Source organism: Papio anubis, chromosome 9, assembly GCF_008728515.1.
Source record: "Papio anubis isolate 15944 chromosome 9, Panubis1.0, whole genome shotgun sequence".
NCBI lineage: Eukaryota > Metazoa > Chordata > Mammalia > Primates > Cercopithecidae > Papio > Papio anubis.
The window spans coordinates 24,887,501-24,910,035 of NC_044984.1; the positions used below are offsets into that span (position 1 = coordinate 24,887,501).

The 22,535-nt window shown below is 36.5% G+C and overlaps 1 protein-coding gene across 5 annotated transcripts in view; it reads left to right on the top strand.

Annotated features, from left to right (window-relative positions):
• RASSF8 (Ras association domain family member 8) overlaps nt 1–22,535 on the top strand; it is a 124,642-nt gene that overhangs the window by 74,008 nt on the left and 28,099 nt on the right. The window contains exon 1 of one of the 5 annotated variants that reach the window (XM_009180419.4): nt 8,234–8,387. The exons of 3 other annotated variants lie outside the window; for them this stretch is intronic. The gene's annotated coding sequence lies outside the window, so the exon portion shown is untranslated. Of the gene's footprint in view, nt 1–8,233; nt 8,388–21,357; nt 21,411–22,535 lie in introns of those variants that run through there. One more of the 5 variants, XM_003906129.5, reaches the window with a different exon arrangement.

Consider the following 22,535-nt stretch of genomic DNA (forward strand, 5'->3'; position numbering starts at 1 on the left):
GTACATAAATGAATGAAGCCGACTGTTTTCCATTCAACTTTATTTACAAACCAGGTAGCGGGCCATAACTTGCAGACCACTTCAAGATGGTCAGGAACAGTGAGTTGAAGCAGTAGGAAATACGAGATTTTTCTCTTAAATATGTCTGATTTCTGACCAGCTTTACTGTTGCAGCTTTCAGTATAAATGAAGACTCTTTACAGTTACATAATGCCTGAGACAACAACCAAATAAGGTTTATTTTACAACTGGTAACTTGGTGCCAAATTAACTTGTAGACTCCCCCGGCCCCATTTTTTTTTTGTTGAGGTATTATGGGTATTATGACTTTATGATACTCTGCCAGTACATTAGGCTAGATTTCTGGATTACTTTGATTTTGCCAATTGTCAAACCTTTAAAATTCCAACACCCCAAGATGCTAGATTGTTTGAGTATTTTTATTTTTTAAACACTGCCATTTAACTTGGATTCTCAAAGTGTATTTTGGCTCATCGTTACACATGAGACCCGTCCATCCTCATCGTGATGGTGTGAAGTCAGTGTAGAGTTCTTGAACTCAATCAGCAGCCCTTTGTTAAGCTTCTGCCACAGGCACAGTAGAGTTACTAACAGGATTTGAGCCCAGCTGAGGCTAGGGTCAGATTTGGTGGCAGTGTGCCAGGTGGATCACAGAGGTATAAGCAACTATAAAATTATGAGATGATAAAGGTTTGGAATTATCACTGTTGGCAGTAAGAATGGTAAGTAGTTGATGGTCTGACAGAACAAGTAAAGGACTAGAAAATGCTTGCCTGCTTCTAAAGGCACATGTTAAGTAGGGTCTGTGGGATCAGAGTGGGAATGGGAGAACTTGAGAGAAAAAGAGGGTTTAATAGAGATTTCAGTGGCAGCCACAGATGTAAAACTACAGATATTTTTGAAAATATTTCTTATTCAGAGTAATCTAAAAAATCTGAGGAGATGCAGTGGCTTGATCTGACCTATGTGTGTTGCTTATAAATATTATTCAAATAAATTTACCAAAATAACTTATTTCTCATCATCATGTTAGTTACTTTGATGAAATATATGTTTTGGTGTATGTATTTAGTTTAAATTTATGTGCATGATGTCAGCAGCCTACAGTACATGAAGGAAACTTCCCATGTCCCAGGATAAGTAGTAACTTAGGAGAACTATGATCTTGAGATGCTGGGAAATTTTGTATCTGGAAAATTTACCAATCAGTGATTTTTCTATTGAGCTTGCTCTTTTGAACAAGTCCTTCAGTTTGTAGCAGTTTGTTAGCCCAGTTTATCCTTTCTTGTGATGAGCTACTCATTTTGCATTTTCACATATAAAACTTTGAAATGTCTTTTAGAAAGTTTGTGGGAATATTGTATATGTTACTGCTTCATTTTCCCCGAAACGAAGTGGGAGAAATTTGAGTCATTAATATACATCAAGATTCTGTGTATGTTTTTCATACTCATAGCAGGTTGTTCAGAATCATCTAGGTAAGGAACTTTGGAATGTTGATACAAAACTAACTTCTAGCACTGTTTGTGTAGAGAAGTATATCCCAAAGTCAAATTCTAGGACTCTTGGGACTGTTTCATGGTGGAGTCAAAGGTTCCCTTGTGATGTGAGAAGTTTTAGGAAGGAGAACAGTGACAAAAAAATTTTTTTTGAAACTGCCACATTAGCATGCAGCAAAAAATTCTGAGCCAAATGTTTCCTGGCAGTTTTTATATTATATTTACCTGCTATTTATAGCCTAAGAGAGTTTTAACCCATGAAACCTCCAAATCTATTAAAAGTAAAAAGAGCTAGATAGATTTCATTAGCATGTGTAATGCCCAGTTTCCATACCCCTCTATAATCATTTAAATCAGGAATCGTAATGGGAATACGAGCCGAGAAATTCTGTTGATGTTTGAAATGCCTGGAGTGTCAACATAATTAAACAGCATATGTACACAATTGGCCCTGCTCCAAAACCAGTGATTATGTGTCTAACATCAATCCCCGTGTGTCTACAGAGCTGTTAGAGTAAACATCTGGAATCTTTTACTACCAAAACTAAAATATTACATAATCAGTTAAAAAAAGAGCTTCCTACCCACAGAGGTCCTGCAGAGAGCAATGTATGCTGTGATCTTGTTTTCAAGCAGGCCTGTCTACTTTAGAGTAGCAACTAAATATATTAGATACTTCAGCTATCCTTGAAATGTGACTTTTCCCCTGAGGTAAATACTAAGAATGGTTTAAATGTTGCTAAATGGTTCAGCTGAACCATGAATACTCTGTAATGAGACCAAAGGGGGGATCAAGTTGATCAGCAGGAGACTACATTCTTACCAAAACTGAGGCTCCGCTCTCAGGCCATTACAAGGTATGGTGGAGCTCCTTTGAGCAAAAGAATTTGGTATTTTCTCATGTACATATTGAAGCACTTAGTAAAAATTGTGATGTTTCAGGTCATAACAGAAAACCAACACATTGTTTTATAGCATATTCTTGTTTTCACAATATAAAATGACAAGAATAGTGAGATCTTCCACATCTTTTTGTATTTTTCCACTATATTTGTGTTAAAGCTTAGGTATTATTTTCATTCTTTCATGCTAAAAGCACGTTACCATTTTCTAGAATGTAAGTGGTTTCACTAGAAAAATGATATTAATATGATTATCCAGATTGTTATTTTGGAGGGAAAAAGGAAGTAAGTTCTGCAAACACTGTTGTGTTCCCTTTCTTTAATGATAGAGGCATAATATGAACATGAATAGTATCCATCTTCATAGAAAGAAAGAAATGTACAGCGTGAAGTACTGAAATTTTTTAATGGCATATTTCTTTGTGGAGGTGAAAACTGTTTATTTGCATTTAATATGCAAATCTGCCTTGTCCCCATCCAGTTTGCCACCTTCCAGGTAAAGGTTCAGTGCCAGGACTCTCGAATCAGCCTCCATTCATATCTCAGTTACCATTTCGTACCAGCTGTATTGTCTCCAGCTAGCTAGTTCACCTTTCAGAGCCTCCAGGGCCTCATTTGTAAAATGGGCATGGGGATAATAACATAACTTCAGTGGATTATTTTGAGTCATTGTATGTGCCTAGCAGAGAGGAAGCACTTGGATCTGCTGGTGCTTTCTGCCCACCACCATCACGTCGACCAGACCCTGGCAAGCTAGCAGGAAGGTGGTGGTGGAGTGGGGAGAAAGATGTTCCAAGCAAAGGAAGCAGTACATGGCAGGGCAGGGAGATGTGGCTGCCTCACAAAGGTGGGGAGTAGTTGAAGAACGGGCTGGAGTGAGGTGGGCAAATGGTAGGCACGTCGCAAACTGATCAACTAAGATAATCACAGCATTAGCTGGGATTTAGGGGTGAAGGAGTAGGAGTGAAGGGACATGTGTCAATGTCCCTAAGTCCACAGGGGCAGGACAAAATAACCCCATGGTCTGTCTAGGACAGAGGTGTTTCCTGGACTTCCCTGGGCCACATTGGAAGAAGAAGAATTGACTTGGGCCACCCATAAAATACACTAACAATAGCAGATGAACTTTAAAAAACCAAACAAACAAACTCATTAATGTTTTGAGAAAGATCATGCATTTGTGTTGGGCTGCATGCGGCCTGAAGGCCATGGGTTGGACAAGCTTGATGTAGGATTTCTATCATTCCCACCACTTCCAAAATTAAACTCGTTCTTTTCAGTGGGAATGACTAAGCAAATAATCTTAGTGGAAAAAATAAATCATTATTCTTTCTGACAGGCTAAGTAACTCCTATTTCTTTTCCTCCAGCGTTTATTTCCCATATTTCGAAATTAAGGAACCTCCTACTTTTTACATCTTAGCTAAAATGCATAAGGGGAAATCAAACAAGAGTGGGATAAGATGCAAAGACAGCAGAATTATTTATTACATCTTTTCCATGTAACATGCCTATTAAAATTCATGATATTTAAACTACATTTTAAAAAAAACAGTCTAATTAAAAAACACCATACAGCAGATTCATCAAGTGTAGATGCGTTCTAATTGGTTTGTTGTAAACTGCTTTTGCCTTTCTAGGTACTTTCTATTTGTCATAGCATTTGGTTTTTAATTTCTATGTGCATTAGTCACTATGAACTATCCTATTTTTGGTATTTATGATGATTACTCTGGTATTGCCCTGTAAACTTTAAGAGACATTTTTCCAGTTGCCCAATACTACTGGTTAACATTAATCTCTCGAGGTAAGGTTAGTTAATGAACTTCTCTTCTAGGCTGTACTAAGGCACTGACACCTACTCTGTGGAAATGGCTTTCCAACCAGTTTTACTCTTGTATGATAATTTGTAGGGTCTAGTGATAGCTAGTCCATGTCTTCACAGTTGAGTGAGAAGAATGCTACCTAGGCTAGAAAGGGAAGAACTTCTTCACACAGTTAACATTTCTTTTAAAAAAAGAAAATGAAAGGGTTTATTGTAAGAGAAAAAATTTTAAGCCCAGAAAATACTGAAAAAATGAAGTTATATATATTATTATATAATATAATATGAAATTATATATAGTATATATGTTTTGTATCATATATTGTATATGTAATTTTATATAATTATATATATAATTTCACCTTTTCAGTATTTCCTGGGTTTAAAATTTTTTCTCTTACAATAAACACCTTTGTTTTCTTTAAATAAATGTTAACTGTTCTTGAAGAAGTTCTTCAGTTTCTAGCCCAAGTAGCATTCTTCTCAGCCAACTGTGAAGACGGGGACTAGCTATCATTAGATATATAATATATGAAATATATATATCTAGTGGTGTATATCACTATATATCTGATATATATCACTAGATATATAACATGAAATTACATATAATATATAATTATTTCATTTATAATAATTACATATGAAATATACAATCATATAATTATAATATATAATTATTTCATATACTAATTATATATTATATATAATTATAATATATGATATTTCACAGTTATATATTATATGATAATATAATAATTTCATATAATCATGTTTATATATAATTATATATTATATAAATTTCACATATATAAATATGTATTTTATATATTTCATAATATGTGAAATTATATATAATTTTATATATGATATCTATAATTTCATACATTATATATTATATAATTTCATATATTTGATTCTTTTATATATTTATAATTTGTGTGTGTATGTGTGTGTATAGCCATCCATGATTTCACTCCTCTGAGCACAAGGGCCCAAACTCAGTCTAAAGGGCAGATACCATGACAGCTTCTTCATTTTAGCTTTTTACTTCAGCCCAAATCCATCCAAGAACAGCCTAGTTTACTCCCAATGATCACTCATTAATCTCTTTAATATTATATACATCGGGGCCTCTCTTGCTTAAATCCATGTTCGTCACTAACTTCAGGATAAGCTCAGCAATGGCAGAGATGCCCTGAATATTTTTTGTGAATCATATCTTTATAAATGGAGGGCATGTCGGGGGAAACCAATGGCTTCTGTTTCTGTTTTGTTTTGTTTCATCCATCCCTTCAAGAAAAAGAGAAGGTTTCTGTTTGCTTGAACTGAAAAATTCTTACTGAGGAATAAATAGAAAAGCATTTAACAAAATTTTAAGCTATTCTTAAAAATTTGATACTTATTTCAGTATTTATTATTTTTTAGAAAATTATTTTTATATACGGGTGATTTGGAACAGTTTCATTTTTAAAATTTTAATGTGAGGTGTCCTAATTTTTATTTTAAAAGAGCCAAGATGACTTTGAGACTAATATTTAAGCTAATATTTAATATAGCCCAGGAGACTGGTAACTTGAATTTTTTAAAAAGTGTATGTCTGGTTGAGCGTGGTGGCTCACACCTATAATCCCAATACTTTGGAGGCTAAGGCGAGTGGATCACCTGAGGTCAGGAGTTCGAGACTAGCCTGGCCAACATGGTGAAACCCTGTCTCTACTAAAAAAAATGAAAAGTTAGCCAGGCTTAGTGGCACACGCCTGTAATCCCAACTATTGGGAAGGCTGAGGCAGGAGAATCACTTGAACCCAGGAGGGAGAGATTGCAGTGAGCCAAGATAACACCACTGCACTCCAATCTGGGCGACAGAGCAAGACTCCATCACAAAAAAAAAAAGTGTATGTCTATTACACTATGATAAAGTAGTATCTAAGTGATAGGAAGTTGGTGTTTTCCTTTTATATCTCAGAGTTTATCTAATTTTACTATTAACAGTATTGCTTGTTGCCTAATAATTTGTTTAAAATCCCCTTCTTTTACTGTGTGAAAAAGTCTACCCAGGGACTATAAAAGCTGTAAAGATTAAATTCGGATAACCCCTTGACAGTGCTGTACCCAGGGCGGTTAGTAGGAAGAGGCAAGGTGGGAAACAGTGTCTGTAGAGAATTTGAAAACAATAAAATTAAGACTCCTAAAAGCTGACCTTCCTTATCACCATGGTCCAGATATTATAAGCAATATCAGTGGTGGATGCTCTTTTGTCACCTCTGTGGATCTTTGCCGCTGCCAAACACCACCCTCACTCCCTTTGGTATACTCTTTTAAAAGTAAATGCTATACAAATAAGTTTAAATTTTCATACAAGTTATTTTGTATAGTTTTTGTATTTTGTATACTTCTTAGGGCATATTTAGAAAGGGAGTAGAGTTTATAATTATTTTACTACCAAGTTCCCATTTTATTGTACTGTTCCCAAAACCTTCATTCCGTTTTTAAACATTTTTATTACCAAATTGTGTTTAGTTAATAATATTTTTGTTTTTATTATTAGATGTTTATAACTAGCAATCAGACTGGCATAGAAACAACAAGCTTAGCACAGTGAATTCAGGTAGTTATTTTCACAAGCAAATATATTTCATTGCATGGATAGCCTTTATGTGGCTGGTGGGCCTTCATGACATGGGCCCCTCTGGTTTTTGTTTGGAGGTGGGTGCTAAAGAGATACTTGTATGGGATGCAGGGGGAAGCTTCAGAGGAGTGGCTGTGTCCTGAAACCAAGAGCTTCCCCTAAAGGGTCACCACAGCAAGCTTGTTTTCTTAGTCAGAGACTAAAGGAAAATTGTGCCCTAGCCAGCTAGCTTAAGGGTAAAACAATTTTAAGGTGGAGAGAGGGAGGAAAGCAGCTATGTATTAACCAAGGCCAGCTCAATTCTAGGACTGGGCTGAGTGCCTGTGCTGTGTGTATTTGCATGGCATCCCCTCCTCTTCGGTGTGTTGTCTTTCTACCTTGTACACACCCCCATCACAGTCATACCGAGTTGGGCTTGTAAACTTCTGGAGTCGTGTTGCACGTGATGTATATGCTTTGGATGAACTAATGGCACCGTGATCAAATAGTTTGCTCTCAGAATAGGGTCTTCCCTACTGTTTTGTACCTTTATTCTTAGAGTGAAGCTTTGTTTCATGATCAAGGTCTCAAAGAACCTCAGTCCCTTTGGAAGTAGAACTGACTAGACGAAATACAATGAAGATCACAAAAATAAATAAGCTAAAACCTGTGGTTTTGACTGTTTCCTTGAAAGTATTTTGCATTTTCATTTATGAGCACCGTAGATCCTGCAAATGTACTTACATGTTTTTATACTTTGTGTTTAGAACCTCAGCTTTGAGGCATACTGGAAAGGCCAAAACTACAAAACATTTGGCTTTTAAATGTATCTTCAGCATACATATTCATCACTGTTACCCAGGGCACGTTTGAAAAAATCCAAAAACCTTGTATAACCTGCTCTTTAATTCACAAGATTAATTTGGGAAAATAACTCAAATGCTTTGTTTTTTGAAATGTTCTTGTTAAAACGCGCGCGCGCGCACACACACACACACACACACGTTTAAAAGGGGACATATTTAATTTGCTTGGTTTCCAACAGATGTAATTAGTGCTCAGTGAAGCCTTAGCTCCCAGTGCACAAAACTAGGACATTGTTTTGTCTCTTGTTGGTTTTATTTAATTTGACTTTAGCGTCCTCACAATGAATTTTATTGCCCTGATAAATTACTCCTTTGTTTTCAAAGACAAATCCTTCCTATCATTCAGGTCTGTGTCAGTTTTTTCTACTTAGAGCTTTGTGGTACATTACAGATATTTATTCTTTCTACGTAAGTGTAAGACTTTTTCCCTTATTTTTCTAGAAAATGTTTATGTTTTTAAAGTTTGCTTTTGAATTCTCTTTTTAAAAAGCTATTTTAATTGTTTCACAGTGTGAAGCATTAGAATCACAGAACTGGAAGGGACATCATGGATGTTCCTTGTGATTGGGAAAGGAAGGTCCACAGCAGTGATTTTCATTGGGGATCCTCCTCCTGTGAAATTTGACATACTGCTCAGGTCAGACTCAGAAGGTGCATTCTTAAGGTAACTTTCACAGCATTGCCAGAAGAATTAGCTTTTGTTAAGTAGATAGGACAGTCTTCATCCGGTTTTTTCCTTAGGCAGGTGGAACGTGATCTCTCTGTCTGCTGCTCATAGTTCCCTTGGAGTCAGTGGGGGAGAATAGCAGGTCCAGGGGGGGCAGAGTTCTGATTTCAGTGGTAGACTCCTGTTGAGGCTGGGTGTTAGAGGATGGAGGGCTTGGGACTTGAGTTCTGTATTCAGTTCTTGTAACTTAACTCTTGAGTAGATCAGTGAATCTCAGCTGTTTGCTGTTTTGGAAGGAGAGGGGTGGGGGGGTCCCTGTTACAAAATGATAGTGTTAAATGCCTTTATAAATTATCTAAGACTTGTCAACACTATTTTGAATTTTTCAGAGAAAAAAACGCAGAAGGCGTTATCTCAGAGTTGCAGTTAACCTATTGCCTATTGCATAAACTTCGTGATACATTAACAATACCGGTAGTTGGTGATTCCCATGTCATCTTCCATTGATTTTTCTAATAGTATGAATTTGCATTCAGTGTTTCTGCCATGTTACTTTTGAAAGAATCACCCTGTGACCTGGAAGTTGAGGGGAAAACTTTTGCTTTTACTTGTTATTTACTTCTTGAGTAGATCTGTTTAAATAAAAGGTATAACTAATGGCTTAATGTAAATAAATTAATTTATTTGCCTGGATTTAATGAATAAATAACTTTAGACAGAGAAATAATGTTTGTCATTTGTGTCTTTTCTACATAATCATGTATGTTACTGAATGTCTGACCCGGGTAATACTGCAATTAACATAGAGCTTATGAATCACATCAGGTGTTTAAATTATGACTTCATTTTCTTGACTTTGATTATTCTCTCAACACCATTTGAGCATTGAGATTCACTTAAACTGGGGCTCTTTTGTTTTATTTTTTGTAACTTTTTTGCCTTTTTAATGGTTGAATCATAACTTTAAATATATTAGTATTCTTGACTTTTAAAAAAGAAATTAGGAAATTGTTTATCTCCTTGACATAAGATTTTTAGTTTAATAGCTAAACACAAATAATTGGCTCCTTGGATTGGAACCAGAAAATTTCCCAACTTCATTCCCTTATCATTCTGCCACTAGTAAGTAAACTTTGAGCAGTGGAAAGACTTCTAAAATGGGCTAGTGTCAGTGAGGTGGGACATGCGGTGAAGGTTATTGGGGGGTAATAGTGGCTGAGGGGAGTGGTGAAGTGGCATCTTACCTGGAGGAGGAAAAATATTTTGGTCTAAAGTTTGGAAGAGGCAGAAAAGGGTAGGAAATGTTTTTTTCTGATGGGCTTGTGCCACAAAGTTTGAGAACCAGGTCAGTAGAAGCTGCAGCTCCTACTAGTGCTTCAGTTGAATAGTTATAGATAGATACCTCTTGACTGTGAAAACATCTGTCCCATGCCACACTGCTGACATCTTGCCTAACACCGCACTTCACCTGGCCTCCTCAGGAGTAACCTACTTAGTCCTTGAATCCCTGCTTCCCATTTTAATAGCAAGGTGACTGCTGACCCTTTCTTAGACTGTGGCTTTTTCCTCCTTTCTGGGCATTCAATATATTCATATAGGACTAACGTGAATATTTGAGTTCAGTTGGTTAGACCATGATTTTTGCATAGTTTATTCTTATTTTTTATTAGTATTGTTATACTAACAATTATACATAGTATTCTTAATAGTTTATTTAATCTGTCCTTTCTGCTGAATATGTTGTTGTCTATCATGTTGAAACACAAGCTGAGGTTTTGAGGATTTCTTATGTTTTCATATATACAGCTTTTAGAGTTTTCATTCTTTCTTAGAGGTCTATACTATTTTGCTTCTTCAGGAGCTCAGTTGGATTAATGTTATTTCGAATTTGCAGAATTTTAGGTAATCAGAAATGCAGGAATCTCCTTGGCTTTGACACTGGGTAATTGTGTAACTTGAACAGTTTATCAACTGGATAATACAGTTAATTTAATGAGTACGCACTATGTTCACAAGACTAGGAATTGTAAAGAAGTGGGGAAAACTCTGATTTCTAGCTTAAATGATAGCTGAAGAAACAGAGTGGGGTGTGTGTGTGTACACACACCCATATATATCTACATACATAAATATATGTATACACACACATATATCTACATACATAAATATATATATATACACACACACAGTAAAATACTAAATTCCAAGCCTAGATCAGTCTTAAAATGGAAACAGGACAATATGACACGAATTTGTATAATAATGCTAAGGAGATGCTATTTAAAGTATAGAGTATACTTAAATGAGTTTTATAATGTCACATCTCTGATAATTTGATATATTGTGCCTGTCTTAGTTCTAGATGCAAATTTCAAATTTTGCTGGATAGCTCTACAGAAATATGTATTGTCCTTAAAAATTCAAAATACCCAAAACCTAACAACTGTTTTATTTATGACAGAATCATACTGAGAGAATGAATTGCTGGTGATTGTAAATGTTTTGGAATTTTCAATCTGATTTTAAAAATGAAACAAGGTGTATATTTGTTTAATACAGTTCTTTTCTGAAATATAGTTCTAAATCAGAAAGGTTGGTTTATTATTTCTCCAGTTAAAGGGGAGAGCATGGCAATCTGAGAAAACAACACATTTGAAGGAAGGCTTAGAGAAAGAGCACCTGCTGTGCTATGTTCACTCTATACATTCCCAAGCCTAGGAGTGGGTGACAGTGTTCATCACAGCCAATCCAGGCCTATCTGTGGGTCTGGATTTTTTTTTTCCCATAATCTAAGGCAAGTTATTCAGATAGATAATTTATAAACCAGAATCTGAAAATGGCTTGAAAAGTCTGCATAGTTTACTTTATGAATTCCTTTGTTTTGATTTCGTTAGATTCCTTACATTCTTTTTATTAAAACCTTCTGAGTTTGTAGGGTGGAGCATGTCTTCTTTCCTGGTGAGATTCAGTCTATTTTGATTAATTTGTTTTTAGGGAGTAGAAGCCTTTGCTTAAGTGGTAAGGTGTTAAGAAATGTATCAGGATAATTTTATACTGTACTGATTTTTTTTTTTTCATTTCTAAGCTATAGTAGATGTTATCTTTGTAATTTTCTGCCTCTTTTATAAGTATGATTTACTTGAGCATTTCCTGTCACTGAGCTTTTTTAAAATATTTACAAATTATTTCAATTAACTGTTTTATTTAAGATCATATGGAAACCACAAATTGTAGGTTAGAACAATAGCATTTTTTCTTGAGATAATGCATTGGGATATATTTAAGGGTTTTACAGTGTGATATAATATTCACAATAGCATCAATTAGTGGTAAGATTTATTTCAGGAGTTTAAATCAATACTGCAGGGCTTTTCCGCAGTATTGCTTAAAATACTTGAATGCCAATTTTATTCCCTCTGGGATCACACTGACATGTTCTCATTAGTATTGTGCCCATTCCCCTCCTAGTTAAGCATAAACTGTTTCTGTCCTGTACAATTAGTGCCTATATTATTCGACAAACACACATGGTTCACCCATTCTGTGCCAGCCGCTATGCTGGGGGGTTCCAGAGGTAATAGAACAATGAGAGGAGTAGCCAGATAAACACTTTGATATGAAACAAAACCACCTGATGCTTTGAAAGCACAGGGAGAGTGCCCGCCTCCATACCAAAAAACTGGTATGCTGCCTGTTGAAGGATGTGCAAGAATTAGCAGAGAAGAATGCAAAGCATTTACCAAGGAAAAAGAGCAGCATATGCAGCTCAGAGATGCTTGGGAGAATGATAGATTTAGAGAACAGAAGTGTTTTGGCATAAGGGTAGAGGGGAATTGGGAGAGTTGCAAGATGATGAAAGGGTAGCACATCAGTAACCTATGCAGAGTTTGGATTTTATCCTGAAGGCAGTGGAGAGCCATTGGAGGATTCTGACCAGGAGAATGGAATCCGATTTGTATTTGAAAACCATTTACCTCCAGCAGTAATCTGCAAAGTGGATGTGGAAGGAGGGAGACAGGATGAGAAGGCAGGGAGATCAGTTAGCAGGCAATTGCAGAATGCAGCAGTTTCATTCCTAGGTACAAGTGCTCAAAGCAGCATTATTTGTAAGAGCCAAAAAACTGGAAACCCAATTGCCTGTCAGCAGTAGAATAGATGAATAAATTGTGGTTTGTTTTACAATGGAAATCTCTACTGCAGAGAGAAAGAATGAACGATTGCTATGCACAGCAACGCAGATGAAGCTCAGCAAACATAATGTAACGCCAAAGAAACCAGGCACCATTACATATGATGCAGTCCATTTATAGAGTCCAAAAACAGGCAAAACTAGTCTGTGATGATAAAGATCATAATAGTTGCCTTTGAGGAAGGGCGTTGGGCCTAGGAGAGGGACTTTTCTTAATCTTCGAGATGATTAGACGAGTGTGTTCACTTTGTGAAAATTCGTAATTCAGGATTTCTGAATTTTTCTGTATGTTATACTGCAATTAAAATGTTTCTTTAAAAATCTAGTTTCCTCAACTGCTAGGCATGAACACTCTCCCAATACTATTCCCAGCCCTCTTCTATCTAAATAGTCACTATTGCCATGCTGCTACTTCCTCCCACTTTGCAACTCACTGAGGCAGGCTGGAGACTTTTGTGACTGCTGGAGTGATTTTTGCCAGTTTGCTTAACCCATTGCATTCCATGGGTTTCCTGGCAGAGATTCCGCAAGCTACCTCTGCCAGAATGACTGCTGTAGCAGTGCTTGAGTTTTAGTTTTTACTATGAAAATGTAGGACTTAAATATAAACACATAGTGGAAGTCAGATATATTAATGAAATGCAAATATATTTATGTAAGCATAGCAAAAATTAGGGTTTTCCCCCCCTTAAGCATGCAGTTTATTTTGAAAAGTATGTTAGAATTTTATACAGTTAATTGATTCAGTAGCTGTACCCTACAGTTGGGCTATTTATATTATTCATGTGCTCTAGGTTAGGTTGTATAGCTCATTCATTCTGACTGCTGATGACTCTGTCACATTCATCCACACCTGGTGATGTACTTTCAATAAAGGACAGGGAATAGGCCTAAGCTCAATTCTATTTATAGAATACTGTAAAATAGAGTACCACTTTAATCAGTATCACTGATATTTACAATAAATATCAGGTCTTTTGCCCTGGAATTTCACGATGCACATCTTAAACTTAGTGTCTATCTTCTCCAGTAGTGGGAAATGCTCATTAAACAATACAGTACCTCCTAGATTATTTAAAGCCCAAAACTTTCCCAATTAATTGCAGAGCAGCACACAATATCTCTTTAAAGAGAATGGCAGCTATAGAGAGTGTGAAGAATAAAGTATAGCTGTTTGGAACAAAAGCATTATTTGTTTTATTACACTGAATAATGAGCCTCTCTTCAAATTTTGCTACACTGAGAGATACCTGTTACTTTGAAATATCACCAAAGGATGTACCTATTTTTGCATGTCATCTAGGGACTTATTTATTTAATTGGCTTAGATTTTCTTCAGAAAACAAATAGAACAATCGAAATTATTCTTAACCCTTAGAGATTAAGGAAAAACTAACGCCTTTTCAAATTGTTTGAGTGGACACTTTTTTTTGTTCTCTATTAACTGAAATAGCCTTAATTTGACAAAGACTCATAGGGATCATGCATGGTTAGTTTTGCCAAATATGATTTTCGGCTTCCATATTCTTAAAGCATTTAGTACTTTATCAACTGAGTAAGTATAGTAAAGAAATTTTAAGAAACATTAAAGTTTTCTGCTTTGTCTACTGTGCTCATTAAATTTTAACATTGAAGTCCAATAGAAGTTTTATAGTCTAGCAGCCACTCTGACTCATGAGTCAGGGGCTCAGATTTTCCTCAATCTTACATATTTTATTACCGTTTCCTCACAAAATTATTTTGTTTTGTCTTTGAAGTATTTCCATACCAACTTAGCTTTAAAAATGTGTACCTGCAAAGGAATATGCTTTGATATGTGAGGTTTGACTCTTTGAAGCCACCACTGTAGTCCTAACAATGGACAAGGTTTGTTGAAAAGTTTTCACATTTACTTTATTGTAACTATAGAAATGTTCCTGTTTGTCAGGATTTATGGGCTCAATATTTACAATACCATAAATGAGAAGTCCATAGTCATCTTGGTTTCATGGATAAAAAATAAATGTCTTTTTATCCCCTATTAAAGAAAATGGTGGATTTCATTGCAAAATGTTAAATATTAAATATGTAAATAATTCAAGTAGTTTGATTTTTAAATATTAAATTCAGGAATTAGATTCCTTATACCTGAATGGTGACTAAAAGGTAATGAACTTAATTTGCCGTCTCTTTCATGGAAAAAAAGTCCCTCATCAGGTGGCCCATACCTATTCAAGTGGGCAGAAGAAAAGTGATTCTATTTTTGGCAGACAGATTTTAATGGAAAGGACATAGATTTGGGCGATCATATAACATCTGGATTCGGACCATAGCTCTATTCCTGCTTTACTGAGATGAGAGAGACTGAAAGGAGCAGCTTTCACCAGGAACCTCAGGGAACATATATTCCTAAGTCTGATTTGGTTATTGAACACCAGCTCTTTCTTCTCCTCATTTCTGTAGCAATAATTGACTAAATTTATATCATTTGGTTTAGTAGTGTTGGAAATTATAACTGACATGATCACATTTACTTGATTACTTTCTCTCCTAAGCTAGAATTAGTGATTACAAATGTCCTTGCAAACTTTGCTAATAACTTTATTTCATGAATAGAAGTAACTGTGTTAGATTTGCATCTGCCACTTACTGGGTGGGTAACCCTGAGTAAGTTACTGATTCTCTATGCCTCCATTTCCTCTTTTGTTTAATAATTCATGTCACAGAGAGCAACAGATAAGTGTTAAAAGGATTAAATATCTGTTCTGCCTCGGTGACAACCTAAAAGAATTTTAAACTTTTTTTAAAGGATTAAATAATAGAGTGGCTGGGCACAGTGGCTCACGGCTATAATCCCAGCACTTTGGGAGGTCGAGTTGGGAGAATCACGTGAGGCCAGAAGTTTAAGACCAGCTAGGCAACTTAAGGAGACCCCATCTCTTAAAAAAAAAAATAGTATTTATATAAAGCAGTCAACATTGCATCTTTCACATAGTTAAGAATTCTTGTTGCCAAATTCAGTAAAAGCAAGGGGTTACCATTTGGCTAGTTGGTTTTCAATGAAGGTACCAATGTGTACCTACTTAAAGAGAAATATCACAGATATAGTTATACTTAGATCTACCTTAAAATATCACCAAGTTTCACTAATTTTGTTTTTCCATAGGAGTGTATTATACTCACTGCCAGTTTTCTCATGATTTGTGAAAGAAAGCCATGAAATAGCACATGTAGTAGAAAGCATAATTTAATTGATGGCAGAGCTCAGGGATTTTCACATGAAGACTTTGAGAGTGTGGTCTCTAATCCCAGTTCTGAGAGCTTTAACAAGAATTAAACCATCATAGAACTTGGCACTACACGCATGCCTCACACCATCTCTGGAGGGTTGCAAAGTAGTCTGGGATCCTAACAGAAAGTATAATTGCAAAACAGATGGCTTTTTATGTTCCTTTTTTATAATACTGCAGCAAGAAATGGAGCCCAATGGTATATTATTTTTATATTTCTTATTTATGAGATTTTGTGCCGGCAAAGTCAAATTGTAAAGTCCCATGTTGTTCCACCTTCCATAAACATTTAAGAAAATTAGCAAGAACAGACCACACGTAGTTTTTTCTTGCTAATGTTCTTGTATCAATAATAACTCATTTTATGATCTGTTTTAACTAGAATTCTTGAGAGGGGCAACTCCCTCAACATCTGTACTGGGCACTTTATTTAAATATATGTAAAATAATTTAATTTCAGTTTTCTGAATAATCTAAATTAGTTTTGTGCAAAGATTGGCTCTGCTGTCACCTGTGCATGGGACCTTGATCCTGTGTATAACCTGGCCAGGCCTCAGCCTTCTGCATTCAGTGAAATGACTGTACTAGTTGATGGCCAGTGGGCTGCCAGCTATGAAAGGTGAGACATATTAATGCTTTGAAGGAAACTGTGTTGACTTAGCTGGTAACTACAGTCTCCAGCAGCAGAGAGACCTGGACAAAAGAGCACTAGCAGGGGATCCACCTGCCTGGGTCCCTTCAGGGCTGCCCTGCCATCAGGGGTCAGATCGCAGGCATGGCTTCAAAGACAGCCACACTGTGAAAGTTTAAGAGTCTGTAGTAATTACAGACCCTGGGGGGTACACAGCATGCCTGGAGGCCACGTGTAGGTAGGTCAGGTCGCAAGCAGGTAGAGAGAAAGGGAGCTGGCAAGTAGCATTCTATTTTTAATAATGAAATGTAAGTCACAGGCAGATGCCTGAAGGATCCATTTAAAGGAAGCAGCTGGAAAGCGGGAAGCCCAGTCCATGAGGCAGGAGAGATACCTCCAAGTTTTTATCCCTGGCTACTGGCTGGAACCATTTGAGTAGGCTGTAGTACTGGAAACTGTGTCAAGGGCAATTGAGCCAGGCTGACTTATATTTAAAAATGGATGCTGAGGCAGCATAAAATTAAAAACACTCACTGTGCACTGTGCTGATCCATTTGGTTTCCGTGAACTCTGAAATGAATAACCTTTCACTTGCCTGGAGAAAGTACCATCATTGACCCATCCCTGACATCTTTAGGTATGAGAAGCTTGACAGCTTCTTTAGAGCCTTCACCAGGTAGAACCAAATGTATTTTTGAGTGTTGTTGGTAGGCTTATGACTTGGCAAGAAAAATATAGCAAAGCTGGAGTGGTAGAGGAGGGGGAAAAAAGAGTAGAAAGATGCATATGCCGAGAATAATGGCATTTCTATGGAATGGTGGCATCCCAGTTAGAATTGGCTCAGAGCTGCTAATACTGGAGAGATTGAGCCCATCAGGAATTGGCTTGTAATAAGGGCTACGGGGCCATTGGAAGCCTTGACCGAGACTGAATCGTACATTCTGTGTGTTGCTCTCCATTCCTTTCTACTGTTTTCATTTTTCATACCTCCCACGTGGCCATTTTTTCATGCCACTCATGGCTTTCTGGACTCTCTGTTCCTTCTTCCTCCCTCACCTTGTTTTTTTTTTTTTTTTTTTTTTTTTTTTTTTTTTTTTTGAGACAGTTTCACTCTTGTTGCCCAGGCTGAAGTGCAATGGTGCGTTCTCGGCTCACCACAACCTCCACTTCTTGGGTTCAAGCGATTCTCCTGCCTCAGCCTCCCTAGTAGCTGGGATTACAGGTGCCCACCACCACACCAAGCTAATTTTTTGTGTGTTTTCAGTAGAGACAGGGTTTCACCATATTGGCCAGGCTGGTCTCGAACTCCTGACCTCAGGTGATCTGTCTGTCTTGGCCTCCCAAAGTGCTGGGATTACAGGCGTGAACCACTGCGCCCAGCCCTCCCTCACCTTTTTTAAGATATGATGTTCTAGGCTTAAAATCCCAGGCTAAATACTTGCCTTGTAAGTGTTCTTCTGTCAGATAGACATCAAAGAAGAAATCAGTCTAATAAGCGTGTTCTTGTGTTTCCTTGGGGTATTAGAATGATTTTACAAAACGTAACTTGGAAGGAATGGGAAGAAATGACTTTTTTAGTGGTGTTGGTTAGTAGATTAGATTAGTTAGAGGAATTATTCTGAAGCTGGGCTAATTTTTGAGACAAGCTTTTGATTATTGAAAACATATCTCTTGGTTTTCTAAAACAGGTAATTTTACATAAAGATTTTGCTTTTTCTTGAATTACAGTTACTACATAAAAATCTTAAATTTCCATGGTGAACTTTAATTGACAGGTAAAAACTTACTCAAATTGTTAATTTAGAAATAAGTGTCATCCTTTAGTTATTCTGCAGAATATTGTACTCCCAAAAGATTTTCACTGCTGTTTTATGCACTGTTTATTAACCCTGCTGGGTATGAGAGAAGTCTCTACTTGAAAGTCATAGAGCTCTTAACAAAGTATATGGTTGAAAAAATATAATTGTCAATAAGCTTTCTGGAGATGGGCTTTTAAAAGAAACTCAACTGAGTACCCTTATAGCACTCAGTTTAAAGTTGATGCTAAATGAAAAACTAAAGTTACTAGTTACATTCATTTAAAAAGTTTATCCTAAGGAAAAGACGTAATTCTTAATAGAAGGATCAGTATTCTCATACCAATAATTTTAACTTGATTCATACCATTTGTTTTGTTTTGTTTTGTTTTTTGAGCCAGAGTCTTGCCCCAGGCTGGATTGCAGTGGCATGTGATCTTGGCTCACTGCAAGCTCTGCCTCCCAGGTTCACGCCATTCTCCTGCCTCAGCCTCCCAAGTAGCTGGTACTACAAGCGCCCACCACGACACCCAGCTAATTTTTTGTATTTTTAGTAGAAACGGGGTTTCACCATGTTAGCCGGGATGGTCTCGATCTCTTGACCTCGTGATCCGCCACCTCGGCCTCCCAAAGTGCTGGGATTACAGGCGTGAGCCACTGCACCTGGCCAATTCATAGCATCTTTTATACTAGATGTGACTGAAATTTTAAAATATGAATTACCATTTCTAATATCTGCTTACAATTTTTGAATGTGCTGCTGCTCTTAGGTATGTGGATTAATAACCTAAAACATTTTTATTTTCAGATGCTCTTATTAGTATAAATGTTTCTGAAAATTTGCATTGCTGTTGATTTGTCCTTCCATAAAAAAGTTTATACTTTTTAAGTTAGAACTTTCACTTCCGTACCCAGACCTAAGTCTTGAATTCAAACTGTGTTCCAAGCCCTGTACTAGATAAGGTACAATTTGAAAAGACATTATTTCATTCCATTTCTTACAACTGCCGCCTGGAAAAATATGCATCTTGACTCAAATCACACAAGAAGTAGTAGACTCGGGATTTGAACCTTGGTGCATCTTGTTTCCACTAATCAATATTGCCTCAAACAAAATGGCTTATTCCAGAACATATATTTTAATAGTGTGAATTTAATGAAAATGCAGGAAATCTCCAAGAAATTTTGCTTTGTGTTTAAGACAGGAGTTAAAATTAATGTGTATGTTCAGACACATTTTATTTAGAATTCTGTAGAAATAAAGCTGGATGTGATTTTCCAAAACTGAAGGAATAATTCATTGATGCTGAAAAAGGAACCTGAGCATCAGATGCTCGTTTTGCTGGCATGTGTTTTTCATAGATTCTGTGGATTAATTGATTCTTTGACTTAATTCATTCTTTGCAGTTTTTTTTTTTAGCATGATTTAGCACCTCTTTTCTTTCTTTTGAAATGACAAGTTTGTATATATTGTCTGATTGTTTTTTATTGACAAAAACCAGTTTCCAGGTGATTAAAGATAAGATTTCTTAGGGTGGTTTAGGACATTTCTAAAAAACATTTATTGGGTATAGTGAATCCTTTTGGGGAATCCTAGCCTTATTTATTCTGTGTTCAGCCAAATTTCAAATATGTGTCCCAAATTACTAGATTTTTTTGACACTGGAAAAAGTTATTGAAGCTCTCTGAGACTCACATTTCTCATGTTGAAATGAGACTGATCCTATCTAACTTGATGAATTATGTGGTGAGGAATAAAGGAAACATGGTGCACAGTGCCTCGCATGTAGTAAGCACTTGTGCCATTTATTTCCACAATTGTTGAATACTCAAGTGTGTAATGTTTGAGAGTGTTAAATCACTGGGCATGTGTGAATGCTGGCACCTGAGGGTAATGAATAGTAGAAGAAAGAACATGAGCTTGTTCAATTTAATAATGAATATTCCTGTTAGTTTTCAGGGAGTTTCTGGTCACAACATTTTTGGTAACCCATCAATACATAACTTTGCTTTATGTGTGTTTTTCTGTTTAAAGATAACTTATTTAATAAACATTAAATATAAACATTTATATTTATATTTAATATGCAATAAATATAAATATTGACAGGCCAAAATTTACTCAAATTGTTAATTCAGAAATAAATGCTATTCTTTAGTTATTCTACAAAATATTGTACCTCCAAAAGATTTCCAATACTGTTTTATGCACTGTTGATTAACACCTCTGGGTATGAGAGAAGTCTCTGTTTCAGTCAGAGAGTTTTAACATTGCATATGGTTGAGAAAAATATAATTGTCAATAAACTATCTGGAGATGGGCTTTGAGTGCTTATTGATTCATTAATGTTGAACCCACACCCAACAGCACTGTAACTCGTGCCTAAACAAAGCTTACATAATACGTATTTTTTCCCCATGAGGCACATCACAGCCTTCTTGCCTCAGAAACCCTGGACACCACTTCAGCACTATGCTTGGGGGCCATTTCAAATGGTGAAATCCCACCAACAAAACTCACAAAAAACATGGCACCAAATAGACTGAGAAAGGACACATGTTGACAGTACGAGAGCTGAAACACAAAGACAACGTCACCTTGTTCAGTCTCAGCTGGGAATGTGTGTGTCAGGCAGCTCAAAACTTTCACACTCTATGCATATCCACAAATAACCCTGAAAGCACCACAGATAGTGATTTTGGGATTGCAAACAAAATTTTAGCAACTGGGCAGATTTCACAAATACGGAATCTGCAAATAATGAAGAATGGCTGTAATTCCTTTAAGAAAGCATTGATCTCGAGATAATATGTTTCCACAGATGCAAATGCTCAGTTCCAGGAGGATATGATGACAATAAATGGTCCTTAGCTAAAGAATACTCCCTGGTAGCATGTTAGTGAATAAGCCTAGTGCTTCCTTGTAAAAATTATTAAAATAATAGTGACTTGCATCTAGAAACCGCATAATGAAAACAATAACTGAACTATATTGAAACCTTTGCAGTAGAACCTTCCTTCTACCTGCATCACTGTTTCCATGGAAAAATATATTCCAAATTCCAATTGGAATGTCCTTTTGCTTCCTAGGTCTTTAGTCTGAACGATGACCGATCCACCACACGCACCTACATTGTAGGACTTCCATTTTCCTCTGTAGTCTAGTTCTGGGGCTGGACGTAGAACTGTTGGAGTTGATATAAAGGAAAGATCAGGGTTGCAGCTCCTAGAGAGGGTTACTGGGGGCTTCTGCTGGGAAGATGGAAAGATGGGCTCTTCGGGTGACTTCATGAATAATGCCATGGTGTTTTTCATGGTTTAAACTTGCTTTTCTATTTTTCTTTTTTCTTTTTTTTTTTTCCAATTTTTAAGTTCTGGGATATATGAGCAGGATGTACAGGTTTGTTACCTAGGTAAATGTGTGCCATGGTGGTTTACTACCCAGGTCAACCCATCACCTAAGTATTAAGCCCAGCAACCACTAGCTATTCTTTCTGATACTCTCCCTCCCCACCCTACAACAAGCCCCAGTGTATGTTGTCCCCGCTCCATGTATCCATGTGTTCTCATCATTCAGCTCCCACTTATAAGTGAGAACATGCAGTATTTGTTTTTCTGTTCCTGTATTAGTTGGCTCAGGATAATAGGCTTCTAGCTCCATCCATGTCCCTGCAAAGGACATGATCTTGTTCCTTTTTATGTTTACATAGTATTCCATGTCGTACATGTGCTACATTTTCTTCATCCAGTCTATCAATGATAGACATTTGGGTTGATTCCATGTCTTTGCTATTGTGAATAGTGCTGCAGTGAGCATACATGTGCATGTATCTTTATAATAGAGTGATTTATATTCCTTTGGGTATACACCCAGTAATGGGATTGCTGGGTCAAATGGTATTTCCACATCTAGATCTTTGAGGAATTGCCACACTGTCTTCCACAATGGTTGAACTAATTTATACTCTCATCAACAATGTAAAAATGTTCCTTTTTCTCCACAACCTTGCCAGCCTCTGTTATTTCTGGACTTTTAAATATCTCATTGTGGTTTTGATTTGCATTTCTCTAATGATCAGTGATGTTGAGCTTTTTTCATGTTTGTTGGCTGCATCTATGTTTGCTTTTGAGAAGTGTCTGTTCATGTCCTTTGCCCACTTTTTAATGGGGTTATTTTTTGTTCTTGTAAATTTGTTTAAATTCCTCGTAGACTCGGGATATTAGACCTTTGTCAGATGGATAGATTGCAAAATTTTTCTC